This window comes from Anabrus simplex, chromosome 1 (assembly GCF_040414725.1).
Source record: "Anabrus simplex isolate iqAnaSimp1 chromosome 1, ASM4041472v1, whole genome shotgun sequence".
NCBI lineage: Eukaryota > Metazoa > Arthropoda > Insecta > Orthoptera > Tettigoniidae > Anabrus > Anabrus simplex.
Window position 1 is genome coordinate 1,707,141,294 of NC_090265.1, and position 13,326 is coordinate 1,707,154,619.

The 13,326-nt window shown below is 37.9% G+C and overlaps 1 protein-coding gene across 1 annotated transcript in view; it reads left to right on the forward strand.

Annotated features, from left to right (window-relative positions):
- The window catches only part of LOC136882072 (meiotic nuclear division protein 1 homolog), a 77,904-nt gene that overhangs the window by 25,791 nt on the left and 38,787 nt on the right, over positions 1 to 13,326 (forward strand). The window lies entirely within an intron of this gene.

A 13,326-nucleotide genomic window follows, 5' to 3' on the forward strand; every position in this document is an offset into this window, starting at 1 on the left:
CCATTGTCTTTAGTATATCCCCAGAAATCTGATCAATTCCAGCCGCTTTTCTAGTTTTCAACTTTTGTATCTTATTGTAAATGTCATTGTTATCATATGTAAATTTTATTACTTATTTGGCCTTAGTCTCCTTTATCTCGACATTATCCTTGTAACCAACAATCTTTACATACTGCTGACTGAATACTTCTGCCTTTTGAAGATCCTCACATACACACTCCCCCTGTTCATTAATTATTCCTGGAATGTCGTTCTTGGAACCTGTTTCTGCCTTAAAATACCTATACATACCCTTCCATTTTTCACTAAAATTTGTATGACTGCCAATTATGCTTGCCATCATGTTATCCTTAGCTGCCTTCTTTGCTAGATTCAATTTTCTAGTAAGTTCCTTCAATTTCTCCTTACTTCCACAGCCATTTCTAACTATTTCTTTCCAGTCTGCATCTCCTTAGACTGTTTATTTCTCTATTATAATAAGGTGGGTCTTTACCATTCCTTACCACCCTTAAAGCTACAAACCTGCTTTCGCATTCCTCAACAATTTCTTTAAACCTATCCCAGAGTCTGTTTACATTTTTATTTACCGTTTTCCACCGATCATAGTTACTTTTTAGAAACTGCCTCATGCCTGCTTTATCAGCCATATGGTACTGCCTAATAGTCCTACTTTTAAGACCTTCCTTTCTATCGCATTTATTTTTAACTACCACAAAAACAGCTTCATGATCACTAATACCATCTATTACTTCAGTTTCCCTATAGAGCTCATCTGGTTTTATCGGCACCACATCCAGGATAATTTTCCCTCTGGTTGGTTCCATCACTTTCTGAATCAGCTGTCCTTCCCATATTTGCCATTTGTTGGTCACGCTTCCTGTTGTTCGCATTTCCTTCCCAATTGACATCTGGCCTAATTCAGATCTCCCGCTACAATCACATTTCTTTCCATGTCGTTTCCCACATAGCTGACTATCCTATCAAATAATTCTGAATCCGCGTCACTGCTACCTTTTTCCGATCTGTACACTCCAAATATATCAAGTTGCCTATTATCTTTAGAAATGAACCTTACACCTAGAATTTCATGTGTCTCATCTTTAACTTTTTCGTAGCTTACAAATTATTCTTACACCAGAATGAACACTCCCCCTCCCACCATTCCTATCCTATCTCTACGATACACACTCCAGTGCGGTGAGAAAATTTCTGCATCCATTATATCATTTCTCAGCCATGATTCAACTCCTATTACAATATCTGGTAAATATATATCTATTAAATTACTTAATTCTATTCCTTTCTTTACAATACTTCTACAGTTCAACACTAACAATTTTATGTCATCCCTACTTGATTTCCAGTTCCCTGTTCCCTTATCACCGCTCCCTAGGCCATCCCGTTTCCCTGAATGTACCTCCCTATTACCCTTCGAAATAAATTTCCTAACTTATACGTACCACTGCGGTTTAAATGAAGGCCATCTGAGCGCAGATCCCTATCTCCTATCCACCCATTAGGATCTAGAAATTTCACTCCCAGTTTCCCACATACCCACTCCATAGTCTCATTTAAATCCCCAATCACCCTCCAGTCAGTATCCCTCCTACACAGTATTCCGCTAATAACAATCTCCACTTTCTTAAACTTCACCCGTGCTGCATTTACCAGATCCCACCCATCTCCAACTATATTGGTACTTATATCAGCTTGCCTTACATTGTTGGTACCAACGTGAAACACTACCACCTTCTCCTTCCCCTCCTCCCTCTTTTCTACTTCCCTCAACATCTGCCTCAACCTAATTCCTGGATAACATTCTACCCTGGTTCCCTTTCCTCCACACACTTTCCCCACGTGTCTAACGATGGAATCCCCCATGACCAGAGCCTCAACCCTACCCACCTCATTTGATCCCCTCCCCTCCTGGTCAGCCCTATCTTTCCTGATAGCTGCAGAAGCTACTTCCTCCTCCCTTTTCTCCTTCCCATGACTCTGTTCCACCTGTCTTTTCCTATCCTCTACTCTACATTTCCCTTCCTCCTACTTCCACACATCTCACCAACAGTTCCCTGTCCCTCATCTTCCCTCTGTTGTTCTACCTGGAGTGACTCGTACCGATTTCGCACAGACACCTGTCCTGAATTCTGATCCTGAATAGAGCCCTTAGCCTGCAATCTCCTTCCCCTTAGAACATTAGACCACCTGTCTTCTACAACTCCCCCCTTTCCTTCTCCTTCCTCTTGTAAACGTACTATAACCTGTACATTGTTTGAGGTAGTCCTATCTTCCTTCTGTGAGAATCCTAATTATCTCCCTCAAACTTTCCAACTCCTCCCTCATACCTCTCAATGCCTCGCCACACCCACAGTTCGTATACTCTTGCTCCTTAGCCACGGAAAAAATGAAATTAAAAATAGAACTACACAATTCCAAACTGCAATTAAGCCTATCCTAATTACAACAACAGTATTTTAGTACGAGTTTCTATGGATACCTCTACTACACCAGTACTACACAAATATTTTACAGTAATAAAATAAGCACACTAAATTCTAATAGGATATTACTCGTATACTACTATACAGTACACTACAGTAATTTTTAAACTACTTTCAGATGTATCCTAATTACAATACCGGTACCGTTTGTCACTACTAAGCACAAACAGAAATTAAATTTGCAAGAACTACTGTACTCAAAGATTACCAACGAAGTTAAATGCTTAGACAAATTATTATTAGTATTACGGTCTAATACACACGAAAGATAACACACGAATATAGCAGGCAAGATACGCCACTATCTAAATGTACTGTATCTATACTACAATGTATCTACACTACCGGTACACTACACTGCGTTTAGTTAAATGCTTAAGTAGCGAAAGGATTGCCGTACACGAAGAGAAACACGAATATAACTGGCAAGATACTATCTAATATATTATACCTTATCTTCACTACAATTCTACTGAAATGTGGTTATGTGATTATTACAGCTGGTGGATTACTATTACTTTCCCTACTCCACGGGACGGAGAATAAAAGTGTCCTTAATTAGGCCTACTGAAAAATACTAGGTTGTCTACAATAATTTCTCAAATATTTCTATCAAAACTACTCCTACTACTTCAGGGACTTGAACTGCAATTACTGGAATATATGAACTTTATTATTATTAGCTGACCGCTCATAAATACTGAAAGATCGAGGGAGCGAAATATAAATTATGGATACTTTAACTACATAACTAAATAATTTACAAGATTGTGAGCAACTGCAAAATGACCTCGATAATGTTGCGAGATGGACCGTAGGCAATGGTATGATGATAAACGGGGATAAAAGTCAGGTTGTGAGTTTCACAAATAGGAAAAATCCTCTCAGTTTTAATTACTGCATTTATGGGGTGAACGTTCCCTTTGAGGATCACTGTAAGTACTTAGGTATTAATATAAGGAAAGATCTTCATTGGGGTAATCACATAAATATGATTGTAAATAAAGGGTACAGATTTCTGCACATGGCTATGAGAGTATTTAGGGGTTGTAGTAAGGATGTAAAGGAGAGAGCATATTTGTCTCTGGTGAGACCCCAACTAGAGTATGGTTCCAGTGTATGGGACCTTTACCAGGATTACTTGATTCAGGATCCAAAGAAAAGCAGCTCGATTTGTTCTCGGCGATTTCCGACAAAAGGGTAGCGTTACAAAAATGTTGCAAAGTTTGGGCTGGGAAGACTTGGGAGAAAGGAGATGAGCTGCTCGACTAAGTGATATGTTGCAGGTTATAAACTTCATTTTCCTTGTCCGTATTGAAGATCTACTTGTGATACAATTCCTTTAGTTTTGTCAATTGCCACCTTTTCAATACAATAAAAATATAGTACAAACTTACATATTTATTATGATGTTTATATGGTACATGTTTCGCTCCTTTTCGTGAGCATCATCAGTCAAACTATCATTAATCTAAGATTGTATAAGATCATAAAACAATTCTTTTGGTTCAAGATTGTTCCTATAAAACTAATTGATAATCTTATAGCATTTTAAAAGTCACATAACAATAAAACTATGTCTTAAGCTAACACTTTTTGTCTAAAATCTTCTTCAGTCTAACATTTTATTGCCGAAACTCATCTGGTGAAACATCTTTTAAAATTGTTTAAAAGATAAGAACTTTTGAGATCTGGCTAGTTGAGTTGATTCCTGTTGCTTCTTTTATAATTGTCATTAAAACTTCATAACTGTATTGAATATTTTCTGCAGTTGATAATTGTCATCATGGTCGATAGACTTGTTCTCGTTGCTGGAGTAACATTTATAAAATGTATTGATATTAATTTATATTATCAATGGGGTAAAATTGTTCGTGAACAAACTTGTTGATGAAACACTTTCTGATGTGATATTGGATTTAAAATGTTCTTGAACGTTCCATAATGGCTCGTTGGTATATCTGTAATGAAAGATAAAAATTATATGTTTATAGTTTGATTGTATTTCTGTATAACATCTTATTGGAAGAATTGTCACTTACTTTCCTTTCTACTGTGTAATTGTTTGGTGTTACTCCTAGCCTCTTGAGAACTACTTGTTGTCCTGTTTGCACTTCTTGTGTTATATGAGTGAGTGTGGATGAGTTTACGTTTTGGCGGGGAGGGGGAAGGGGAAGTTAAGGTAGGCGGCGTATTGATAGCTGCAGTAGACTGTGGAGAGGATAGTGTAGGAGAAGTGAAGGGAGGAGTTGAGTTTGTTTGTGTCAATAAGCCATTAACTTTTATCAGATTAAAATGTTTATAGAATTTATTTATATCTGATTTGAGTATTTGTATTAGTTCCGGTAATTGTAATAAGATGGGATTCTTTATTTCTATTTTGTCATTTAGGTTTTTATTTTTATTGTATTGTTGATCTAAATGAATGTATATGTTTTCCAATTCCGTCATTTCTTTTCCTTTTTCTACTTTTCGTAAGATTTTTAAATCCCTTTCAATAGTTGTAAAACTGTGTCCAGTTTCTTGCATGTGTGTACTCATTACAGAATGTTTCCTGTGTTTGGTTGCATTTACATGTTCGAGATATCTTATTATAAAGCTTCGGCCAGTCTGGCCAACGCATGAAAAATTGCACTCTGCGCACGTGAGCCTATATATTCCATATCCTTGATATTGATTACTATTTATATTAACTTTATTGTGGTTGAAGAAAACATTTCGGTTCGTGTTTTGGGTCTTGAAGGCAATGTTAATATTTAGTTTTTTTGATGGTATTAGTGATTTGGTATATGGCTGGGTTAGTAAATGTGAAAGTTGCAAATTTGGATTTATTATTTTTATCTGGTACAAGATTAGTAGCCAATTTTATTTTCACCTTATTAATGATTTTGTTAATCATTTTTATTTTGTAACTATTATTGAGTGCTAGATCTTTTATAAAATCAAGTTCTTTCTTTAAACTCTTGTTTGTCAGTGGAATTTTTAGGGCTCTGTAAACCAAAATAAAAAATGCTGCCTGTTTGTGAGAGTTGGGGTGGAGTGAGTAATTTTTGATCGTTACTGGAGTAAACGTCTGTTTTCTATAAATCTATAAACAAAATATTAACATTGCCTTCAAGACCCAAAACACGAACCGAAACGTTTTCTTCAAGCACAATAAAGTTAATATAAATAGTAATCAATATCAAGGATATGGAATATATAGGCTCACGTGCGCAGAGTGCAATTTTTCATACGTTGGCCAGACTGGCCGAAGCTTTATAATAAGATATCTCGAACATGTAAATGCAGCCAAACACAGGAAACATTCTGCAATGAGTACACACATGCAAGAAACTGGACACAGTTTTACAACTATTGAAAGTGATTTAAAAATCTTAAGAAAAGTAGAAAAAGGAAAAGAAATGGCAGAATTGGAAAACATATACATTCATTTAGATCAACAATACAATAAAAATAAAAACCTTAATGACAAAATAGAAATAAAGAATCCCATCTTATTACAATTACCGGAACTAATACAAATACTCAAATCAGATATAAATAAATTCTATAAACATTTTAATCCGATAAAAGTTAATGGTTTATTGACACAAACAAACTCAACTCCTCCCTTCACTTCTCCTAGACTATCCCCTCCACAGTCTACTGCAGCTATCAATACGCCGCCAACCTTAACTTCCCCTTCCCCCTCCCCGCCAAAACGTAAACTCATCCACACTCACTCATATAACACAAGAAGTGCAAACAGGACAACAAGTAGTTCTCAAGAGGCTAGGAGTAACACCAAACAATTACGCAGTAGAAAGGAAAGTAAGTGACAATTCTTCCAATAAGATGTTACACAGAAATACAATCAAAACCATAAACATATAATTTTTATCTTTCATTACAGATATACCAATGAGCAATTATGGAACGTTCGAGAACATTTTAAATCCAATATCACATCAGAAAGTGTTTCATCAACAAGTTTGTTCACGAACAATTTTACCCCATTGATAATATAAATTAATACCAATACATTTTATAAATGTTACTCCAGCAACGAGAACAAGTCTATCGATCATAATGACAATTATCAACTGCAGAAAATATTCAATACAGATATGAAGTTTTAATGACAATTATACAAGTTAAGCAACAGGAATCAACTCAACTAGCCAGATCTCAAAAGTTTTTTATTTTATTCTTATTTTTTAAACAATTTTAAAAGATGTTTCACCAGATGAGTTTCGGCAATAAAATGTTAGACTGAAGAAGATTTTAGACAAAAAGTGTTAGCTTAAGACATAGTTTTATTGTTATGTGACTTTTAAAATGTTATAAGATTATCAATTAGTTTTATAGGAACAATCTTGAACCAAAAGAATTGTTTTATGATCTTATACAATGTTAGATTAATGATAGTTTGGCTGATGATGCTCATGAAAAGGAGCGAAACATGTACCATATAAACATCATAATAAATATGTAAGTTCGTACTATATTTTTATTGTATTGAAAAGGTGGCAATTGACAAAACTAAAAGAATTGTATCATAAGTGGTATGTTCCAAGCTGTCAGTGGAGAGATGGCGTGGGAGGACATCAGTAGACGAATAAGTTTGGATGGTGTCTTTAAAAGTAGGAAAGATCACAATATGAAGATAAAGTTGGAATTCAAGAGGACAAATTGACCGGGCGAGTTGGCCATGCGCGTAGAGGCGCGCGGCTGTGAGCTTGCATCCGGGAGATAGTAGGTTCGAATCCCACTATCGGCAGCCCTGAAGATGGTTTTCCGTGGTTTCCCATTTTCACACCAGGCAAATGCTGGGGCTGTACCTTAATTAAGGCCACGGCCGCTTCCTTCCAACTCCTAGGCCTTTCCTATCCCATCGTCGCCATAAGACCTATCTGTGTCGGTGCGACGTAAAGCCCCTAGCAAAAAAAAGGACAAATTGGGGCAAATATTCGTTTATAGAAAGGGGAGTTAGGGATGTTCAATAAATTTCCAATTTCTAATTTAAGAAAAGGCTAGGAAAACAACAGATACGGAATCTGCCACCTGGGCGACTGCCTTAAATGCAGATCAGTAGTGATTGATTGATGACTACGAATTCAGGACCAAAACCTTATGCAGCAACCAACACATGCTGTAGCAGTATCTGCTTGATGTACTCCGCAGCAGTAAGATTACCACGGACGACAAGATCTGTACGGCCATCAATAATGATGCCACTCCACACCATCATAGAACCTTGTCCGAATCGGTCACCTTCTGGCATGTACTGCTCACCACGGCGTCTCCATACACGTTGACGTCCATCACACTTTGTCAGGGGAAATGTGGACTTGTCTGTGAACAACACAGGTCTCCATTGGCGAAGTTGCCAGTTGACGTGGGTACGAGCAAACAGAAGGCGAGCTGCATTAAACAGGGCAGCTTGCAATATTGCAATTAAACAGGTCACGCAAACAGGACGTCTGGGTCACAAGGACACTTCTCTTAATCTGTTCCTTACTGTCTGGTCAGACACCGTGACTCCAGTGACCCACCTGAGGTCTTGTTGCAGTTCTCTGGCAGTTGCTCAACAATGCTGCAACGCACAGATGGTCAGATACCAGTCATCCTGTGGGGTTCTCATGCGTCCACAACCTTGTCCAACCCTCCTTGCGAACTGGCCTGTCTCATTGTAGTGATTCAACAAGCGGTGAATAACTGACTGAGAGACATTGAGATCCACAGCAACACGATGAAAAATCCATCCTTCCTGGATCAAAGTGACTGCCCTTGCGACTTGAACATTGTTAAGATCTCATGGGATGTGCTGGTTTACCTACAACATGCTCAAATGACCGCAGTAGTCTGTGTACCTCACAACGACACACCGCTATTCACTTTGTTTTGAGGGGTCACTTGACAGTTTAATGCATGGCTACACCTACAGATTGAGTATAACTTTGATTTGATATACCCTGAGTAGCCAAGGTCTCAAGGTATGCTGTACGACCATTGGAACCCCATCTACCAAATTAACGTCACATACCAGACGTTACAAAACATGTTCCCCTAATTTTTAGAACTGTGTATTATTGCCTGAATGTTTTGTAGCAAAAACCATGAGACGTTGAGACAGTCGAAGCACATTCCACATTTCAATATTGCTAGCTCCACATACGAAGTTGACCCCAACCTATAATGAACGAGGACTAAGAAACAGCACGCTAGATAACTTATGTACACCTTAGTACAGTAGTCCAGCTTCTTGGTACAGTAAAATGCCATTATAACGAACGCCAGATTAACAAAATCTTCAGAATAGGGAAATTATTTTTAGGCCCCTTCCCTTTTCCCTATTTAATGTGTGTTAAAATATTTCATTGTAACGAATTTCAAACTTTCAGTATAATTAATTAAAACGTAGCCTTCTTGCTTATATTTAACATCTTTTTCCTTCAAAATATAATTGAAATTAATCCTGTTTTTATCGCTGCGTATTTTGCACGTGTGTCTATACAGCTAATACCAGGCAGCACACACTATACAACACACAGGCAAAACTACCCGATTACAAATCAGGGGAAGGTAAGCAAACACATGACAATTCTGACGAGCAGGTTGCCTACCCAACAGCACGTGAAGATTATCTTATTCAGTTTGGTGTACCAGTACTTAAAGTCATTATGTAGGATTAATTTCTTGTACATAAAACGTAAAGTGAAGCCAAATTTTTATTAATAAAAATATCTTCAAGTATTGGGGTGCGCAGATTGGATTACAGCAATTGCGTTTACGGAATACGGTTCAGGTAGTCATTTTCCATACATGTGCGCAATTGGTCGAGCTGGATATCGGTTTCAAAGTAACCAATACATAAGTAATGCTATTGGCTGGGTAGGAACACCACATTAATCACCCAATGAACGTTACTGTTTCACATCTCTACACTTAGGACTGCATTTTGTTTATTCTCATCTCACGACCCATTCATTGTTTATCTTTCGTTCGTGAAGCAATGTGTGTATTAGTGTGCCAGTTAACTCTTTCGCCAAGATGGATCAAAAGAAGCGAAAGCAGTTTTCTTTAAAAGAAAAATGTAAAATACTCGGGGAGTGGAGAAAGGAGGAAAAAAAGGAGAAGTAGCAAAGAGGTATGACATCCAGTCCTTCAAAGTCGTGACATTCCTTACTAATGAAGGCAAAATTAAAATCGCTCAAAGTGGACTGGGCATCTGCATCTTGAAGCATGCAGAGGTCACAAATGTTGGAACTCGCACCTCCGAGTTTCGACTCGATCACATAAGTTGTTCGATTCAAAATGGCAGCCAAAATTATTCCTGCCAGTCTCACATGGTTGAGTGTAACCAGACAATGTTTTATTTTGGAACAGGGGTTTATTAAAGGCTTCTACTAACATTTGTTTTAGAAAGAGTGCGGTCCGCAGTAATACTTTAATATTTTTACTGGCCTCCGTGTCCATGTTTTCATATTTGTTGTTTGGTGTTTTTCACAACTTTCAGTGCACTTGTTATTTTATGAGCCCCAGCAAAAAAGGTTTTCATATTTGTGCTCTTGTGTTTTTCACATGTTTTAGTAATGATATAGTTTACACTGTACCCGCGGATACAGGACTTAAAATGCCCTCATGTCGGAAAGGTCTTTAGTGTTTCTATATCCCTCTGGGATAGTTTTTATTCGAGTACAGTATTCAGTAATACGTTTTCTTGCTTAACATGTTCTTTTTTTGTTGTCCCCGGTATCAAATGTTATAAAAGAATACTAAAACTACACTGTTCATAAAATAAACATGCATAAGTTCAATAGTAAATTTTAGGGCATAAGTTCAATAACTGCAACAATTTTTCAGCGCACACATCTAGGCGCAATTGCACTGTCATTTGTTTGTCTCTCGTTGACTTCTCACGATGGTCGTAATCGTGCGGTGGACAGGGCTGCCAACTGTTGATCTTAGTAACTAGCCATACATTGTTAGGTGCAGCAACGCTACTTTTGAATTTACAAATATCGTACGGTGACAAACCCATTGGTCTAGATTGGTTAGGTCCTGTTAGTGACAAAGCCCTTGTACTATGATCAAGCAAAGGGGGTCTGCGGGCGTAAGCCTCCAGGTTAGGGCCGCAAAGCAGCTGTTAGGTATGGCAATAGTCAGTTGTGCATTTATTGTTCGTGGGTTGGTAACAAAATTTATTTTACTCAATTGCTGGGAATGACGTCATATCCGATTGTGTTTCAGCCAATGGAAATACTGCTGCATAGTTAAGAGATGAACAATGGTGCGGGATAAACTGTATTAGGTTATAAAAGTGCTTATGGGGGATGGCAGGTGGGTCCCTGGCTATCGCAGTGAACACATCTCTCCTCTACAAGGTGTTCCACATAAGAATTGTAACATATCAAATCGTTATGATGCTATGAAACTGATGTGCATATTGAATTTCTACCAATTTTAGAAATAGTCCAACCTATATGATGGCAAAGTTTATACAGAGTTTTTTAAAAGAAACGTTTTTACTTTGACAGCAATAGGGCCTACTCAACAGCATCATTGAATTTTGCAACAGAACCAAGGATTCTGAATTAGAGGAAAGTAACACAAAGAAGTAACATAAGACATGTTATTCTAACATAATATCTATTGTTTTAGAAATCTGTGTAAGTGATAGGAATCTATGTGATGATGAGGAGGAAGAGGAAGATCTGCCTCAAAGTGTTCAGAGTCTGAGTCTTGTGCAGGCAACAAACATAGCACATAGTCTTCAGGATTTTCTTCTGTCATGAAGTGATGTGCCAGAATCTGTGTTAAATTCAAGTGGAGTGGTTGCTGACTGCCTTGAATATTCGTTTGTGTCTGAGTGTTCAGAAGAAAATCAGACTTTTTCAAAATAGAAAGTCAAGGACATAATGTACCGGTGCATGGTAAAATCTGAAATGCTGAAAACTTGTTGCAAGTACCTGTACTTTATATCACTAGTTCATGTACAGGGTCCTTTTTTTTTGGCTCACTCCGCAGCACCACTAAGAGCACGGCATGGCTGGCGCAATGACACTCCGTCGCTAGCTGGTATAATGCACGCTTTTCCTCCCCACTACTCATGGGAATTCATATAGAAATCCATTTCTAGTGAAACTATAAGTTTAAAACCTACCTGGCATTAGATTTGATGTTCAAAATGTTGTCCCTCAGCTGTCAAACACGCCTGACACCTCGTAAATAAGTTTGCAGACACTTGCCGAATCTCAGCCCATGTGATGTTCTAAATAACTTGTGTAATGTTCTCCTGTAGTTCTCTTGTGACGGTTCTTCACATACACTTTTCCCTTCAGCATCCCCCACAGGTAATAATCCCAGGGATTTAAATCAGGAGATCTAGGGGGATAATTAGGCACACGATCTTCAAAATCTTCTTGTATTACCTCCATAGACAAATAAGCAGTGTGTGCCGTCGCATTATATTGCATGAAGTAACCATTGCTCCTTCTTCCATCAGCTCTTGAAAAAATGGTCTGAGAATGAGGTCTATACCGTATATCGATCAGCTTTATTGTTTCACGGAAAAAATATAGGCCCTATAATTCTGCAAGCACTTTTGTTCACCAAACTCCTATCTTTACACCATGAAGTGGATAGCCAGGCAGGTGGTGGGGATTTTCTGCACACCAGTAGCGATTGTTTTGACTATTTACATAGCTACTTAAGTGTAGCCATGCTTCATCACTCTTAAAATAAAGTTCAGGGTCAACATACCCATCATGAACCAACTAAAGCAACCAGTTATAATACCGAACCCTAGCAAAACTGTCAGGTCCTCTTAAATATTGGGCAGGGATGGGTTTGTACGGTTTTGCTTTTAACAGTTTTGTTGCTTTGTGTGCAGAAGATGACACATTAGCTTGTATGGCGAGACGCAACAAGGATTTTGTTGGAGTTCTTTCCAAGAGAGCTCCTATTTCGTCAAGCTTTTCCTCTGTTAAAACGGTTCGTCTCCTGCGTGATTTCTTGTTAAGAATGGACCCAGTGGTGTGAAACTTCTTTACTAATTTACGTACCGTACTCCTATGGGGGAGGGAGGATGCCAGGAAATTTGCGAATGAATCGAAAGCGGCATTCTGTATAAGAAAAACGCATCGCATAACAACACAATGAATACACCCTGTTCTACTGTATACATCACTCAAACACACGATTAGTATTCTTATAGAAACTATGCTGTTTTAAAGCAAACACATTGAACACACTCCCAGTACCACAGATGAACTAAACTACTGCTGTGAAGTAATGGTTACTGCATTAGATCATCTTAGTCAGTCATGAAGCAATATATTTCTCGACAAATGAATCACCCGGCCGCGCTATCGCCTTCCGTGCATGTTCTCCCTGACACACGGAGCCAACCAAAAAAAAAAGACTTTGTATATATATGTACCCTAATTTTCCTTTCACTTAAGTACAGTACTAGAGTTTCTTATGTGTAATGAAATGAAATGGCATATGGTTTTTAGTTCCGGGAGTGTCCGAGGAATTTTTTGTGTAAAGTCATGTTGAAATAACGCAGATTCTTCAACAGGTTTAGCAAGGGGCGAGTTCTTAAGAATAGATTTATTTCAGTATAACAAAATTTCACTATAACAAATTAAATTCTGAGGTCCCCAAAATTTTGTTATACAGTGGAACCTTGGATTGCGAGCATAATTCGTTCTGGCAACATGCTCGTAATCCAAATCGCTCGTATATCAAAGCAAATTTTCCCATAAGAAACTATTGAAACTCGGATGATTCGTCCACAACACAAAAACATTTATTCGCATAACATTTCTAAAACAAA